General features: G+C 41.3%; 1 long non-coding RNA gene across 1 annotated transcript; it reads left to right on the top strand.

Moving 5' to 3' along the window:
- Window positions 1–1,194: 1,194 nt before the first annotated feature.
- Window positions 1,195–2,318, top strand: LOC105441866. Its single transcript, XR_004064328.1, has 2 exons — window positions 1,195–1,579; window positions 2,256–2,318. It is a non-coding gene; the product is annotated as an uncharacterized LOC105441866 (long non-coding RNA).
- Window positions 2,319–4,864: the final 2,546 nt, after the last annotated feature.

Raw genomic sequence — 4,864 nt, 5'->3', positions numbered from 1 at the left:
TGATTTACCAATTGAAACCAGTAGATAATTACCAGTTGATTTACCAGTTGAAAACCAGTACGAATGATTTACCAGTTGAAAAACCAGTTCAATATATCTTATGAATATTCATGATTTGCATGTTTTCACAGAAAATATAATTATCATGAACTTTCAAGCAAATGTGACAATTAATGCACATACATTTTGTGATTTACATTTCCTTAGTTAATTATTGACAAATATTACACATGTCTGATCATGTTTTTCATCTGATTTAAGACGTAAAATGAGATATAATTATTGATATATATGTAATTACTAACCAGAAATAAAGTGTATAAATTTGTATATGTTTATGCACGAACAATATCTGCAAAATCACACAATACACATCTGTAATCTACTTCAATTGATCATTGTGATGGGGTAGCTGCAAGAATTAGTATATGACTTGTGGTCAAGTTGGTGGCCAGATGCTAATAATGATTATTGATTATCGGTTGATTGATTACTGGATAATCATCTAAAAAATCAACTGGAAATTCAACTGGAAATTCAACTGGTAAATCAACTGGTAAATCAACAGGTAATTGAACTGGTAAATCAACTGGTAATTTAACTGGAAATTCAACTGGTAAATCAACTGGTAATTGAACTGGTAAATCAACTGGTAATTCAACTGGTAAATCAACTGGTCTCAGTTAGCGTTGTTTCAATTTCCATATTAAAAACCAGTTGAATCTACTGGTTTCAACTGGTACCAGTTGACTTACTGGTTTTAACTGGTACCAGTTGCCTACTGGTTTCAACTGGAATTCCGACCTGGGGCCGGCCCTCGACGACGGGTTCTTACCCGGGTACCTCAGGTTCTTACCCCCTCTCTCTCTCTCTCTCTCTCTGTCCTCTCATACACGTACCCCCGTTCCTTTTTTTCCCTTCCCCCCCCCCTTTTTCCCTTTTTCTTTCTTTTCTAATTTCTTATCCTTTCTTTCCTCTCCAGGTTCCTCTTTTTTCCTCTCTTTCTTTCTTCTCTTTCCTTTCTTTCTTCTTTCCCTTTTCCACTCCTTTTTTTCTCCTCTCCCTTTCCCCCTTTTCCCTGACGGCAGCGCAATTTTACGGACACATATCCTGACAGGTGGGGATGTCGCACCCCACACCCCCCCCCCCCCCTTTAGCGACGCCCCGTCTTACATGCAGGTCATGTAGTGTCACTACAGCAGTGTGTAGTGAGGATTGTTACAAGATTTCGTTATATAAAGTTTATTATTGAAGACTAGTTAATTCAGTCTGAATATATAGACTACCAATGTCAATGTATTAGGCCTGTACTGCTGTTATCTTAGGTCAACAGAAGCCCCCTTGTCTTATATAACAGAAGCCCCTTGTTTTATAGTGCTAAATGAAAGTACTTTGCATACAATGTATGGGTATACATTCTGTGTGTTGGCACTTGTGTTGTAGATGTATCGCATATTATGTGTAGTTGCAGTATATCATCAGTGTTCAAGTGAATGTCTCAACAGTGAAGTTGCTAGTTGCAACCGTCTTCAAAAGTTTGATTTCCAGTGATTGTGGAGCATTTTACAGACCCGAATTGGTAAGAACTCACTTAATATAATAGTGGTAGTTAATGTTGAATTGTTTTATGAAGTAATGTAAGCTTAGGAGAGAATATTAGTTATCTTGTTGTTGTTATATATAGTTTGGAACTTGAAGGGCAAGGAAAGTTATGTGTGTGCTCTTCCAGTGCACTTAGGAGATGCGTGCATTGTACTGTACTCTCTCTCTCTCTCTCTCTTCTCTGTATCGCTATCCACCCCTCTCTGATCTCACCCTTTCTCTCTCTCTCTCTCTCTCTCCCTCTCTATCCCTTTCTTCAGCTCTCTATGCATGTTTGTTACAGTGCCACTGAGATGGTGGTGACTGCATTATAATGTATTATAATGTATTTTAAGACAGGTACTTTCTTATCTAGTAGGATATTATTCTTTATACTTGTAGTTGTTTTGTTGCATATGTAATAGACTGCGTAATTAGTTAATTACATACATGCAAGTTGACTTATATTTTCATTGTCTAGCCAAGGTTTATAACTTGTTGCTTATAAAAACAAAGAGACAGTTTTGGAGTGCATGTAGTCAGTTTAAGTTATATGTAGGTTCAATTACTTTGTTAAGCTATTTTGATATGATATATAATATGCACATGTATTGTTGTAGTGTCTCATAAATATGAACATTATGTAGTTTGTTTCTCTTTCTGTTGTGTTACAGATTGTTATCTGAAGGTTGGGTGACCATACGACCAGTGAATAAACGACAGTTCGTGAACTTTAACTGAATCTTCGTACCTCGTCATTTCAATCTTGTGAATAACAACTTTAGGGTGTTTGTGTAATCGTCGAAACTCCTCGGTTTACTAGTTGTAAACGGAGGCAGCCACAATAACAATCAACGTCTGTTATTCGAAGTCGAATAACAAGTGAAGTTCCACAAACAAATGAAGCTGAATGACAATCAAGGATCTGCATGTGCATCCAGTTAGCTGAACGGCAAAGTAGCCTGTGCATCCAGTTAGCTGAACGGCAAAGTAGCCTGTGCATCCAGTGAGCTGAATGGCAAAGTAGCCTGTGTATCCAGTTAGCTGAATGGCAAAGTAGCCATAGACGTAAACGAAAAGGAATTGTATAAGTTACCATGGCAATGGCCACTAGTCTCCCGGAGAAGTTGGAGCAGGGGAGCGTTAAAAGTAAGCGCTCCGTGCAAAGCGAAAGAGTTCTTCAAGCATTCCATGATGAACTCCAGATGATGGACCAAGAGGATGAACTCAAAAGAATTGAGTTTGCCAGAAAACAAGAAGAAGCAAGAATTGAGTTTGCCAGAAAACAAGAAGAAGCAAATTCAAAATTGAGAAAACTCAAGCTCACCAAGCAGTTCAATGAGAGAATGGCAGAACTTGAAGGAAGCAGGGATGACATTGAATATTCAGAGACCATTCTGTCAAATTAGATCTTCCTGAGGAGAAAAGGGAGGACTCCATCCAGAGATATTTGCAATCCCAAGATAGTGTAGCACAGCAGAGCCCTCAACAGCCAAGGAGTGATGTCACTCCTGTGTATGAATCAAATGGGTTGCAAAAGGTAGGTGAATCACTCGCAGACGTAGCAAGGTCAATGGCTATACAAAGTGCTAGCTCTCAGCAGGTCGCTGTGACCAGTCAGTTGCCGCACATCGATCTTCCCGTATTCAGTGGAGACCCCCTCAGTATCCCCTCTGGAAAAATGCATTCGTGAGCCTCGTAGACAGGAATCCATTTGATCATCCTACAAAGCTGCATTACCTGAATAACTCTGTGGCTGGAGCACCAAAGAGGTTGGTGCAGCACTATCTTCTTCTCGGCACTGAGGATGCCTACCACAAAGCATGTGGAGCACTCGCAGAACAATACGAAGCCAGAGCGTGGTGTCTGCTGCCTTCACAAAATATGAAGGTTCCTCAAAGTGCACCAACATCTGTTCCTTACCAGACCAGGACGGGAAAGAACACTGCATGACTGTCCGTGGGTACGGCATGCTAGCAACCCAGGCAACGAGATCTTACAATACGCGATCCTGGATGACCAATCCAACGTTGGATTTGTGTCGAAAGCATTGTGTGAGAAGATGCGTGTAGATGGAACAGATACCAATCTTCAATTGACAACAATGCACGAGAGTACGCGCATCAAAACCTCAAGGATCTGTGGACTTGAAGTGCTGGACTTCAAGAAGGAGCATGTGGTCACCCTACCAGCATGCTATCAGAGGGACGACGTTCCAGCTAGGAGATCTCAAATTCCTAAGGGTGAAGTAATGAGGAGGTGGGCTCATCTGTCCCCCATTGCCGACGACCTCATGCCATACAATCCAGCAATAGAAGTTGGACTTCTCATCGGCAATGACTGCCCGAGAGCCATTAGACCCAGGGACATCATCTGCGGTGGAGAAGACGAACCCTACGCTCAGAGATCCATTCTGGGATGGGGTGTCGTTGGGACCGTTTGCAAGTCTGCAAACCAGGAAGTCTTCTGCAAGAAGACATGTGTCGAGGACGACTACCCTCGCTTTGCCTATGCCAATCAGGCAAAGGAAGTATTCTCCCCAGAAAGGGTTCTCAATGTGCTGGAGAGGATATCATCAAAATGAATCAGAAGGGAAAGCCCTATTCCATCGACGAGATGAAGTTCATGAGCATGTTGGAGAAAGGAGGCAGGAAGACAGAGGATGGACACTATGAGATGCCCCTACCTCTGAAGTCCAAGGAGATGTCCCTTCCGTACAACAAGCCCCTTGCCATCAAGCGATGGAATCAATTGACAGACAGATTCAGGAAGAACCATAAGTTCCAGGAGGATTACACCGAGTTCATGAAGGGTGTGATCGCTGATCATGCGAAAGGGTGCCGCCAGATAGACTAAATGCTATGGTCAGTGTTCGTACGTCCGAAAGGTCAAGGTACTGATAGCAGACGGAATATTGGACAATGAGGGAAAGCGTAAACGCCTCCCGTTGAACTTGATAGACCTATCCAGAAGTTGGTACTGTTGTTACCAGTTGAAAAGTGATTTTGACTGTCACAAGTGAAGACCAGTGTATATTCCCCCTCAAGGAGCCTTTGATATTAAATCGCGAACAATGTTTTCAGCTCATCTGAACAATAAGCTAGGATTAACATGCGAGTTTCATAAACAGTTATGTTTTATAGTATTCACCTTTTAATGTATTGCAATGTGATAGATGTTGCAGATTTGTATTTATCATGTACATGTGTATTGATTTTAAGTGCATGTCTTGTTTTAAAGTGTAAATGGACAAGCCATTTAAAGGAGCCATGTCACTACAGCA

The sequence above is a fragment of the Strongylocentrotus purpuratus genome, unplaced genomic scaffold, assembly GCF_000002235.5.
Source record: "Strongylocentrotus purpuratus isolate Spur 01 unplaced genomic scaffold, Spur_5.0 spur5_scaffold_16, whole genome shotgun sequence".
In the NCBI taxonomy this organism is placed as follows: Eukaryota; Metazoa; Echinodermata; class Echinoidea; order Camarodonta; family Strongylocentrotidae; genus Strongylocentrotus; species Strongylocentrotus purpuratus.
The sequence above is the reverse complement of the archived record's forward strand: the minus strand, read 5'-3'. Positions and strand labels throughout refer to the sequence as shown.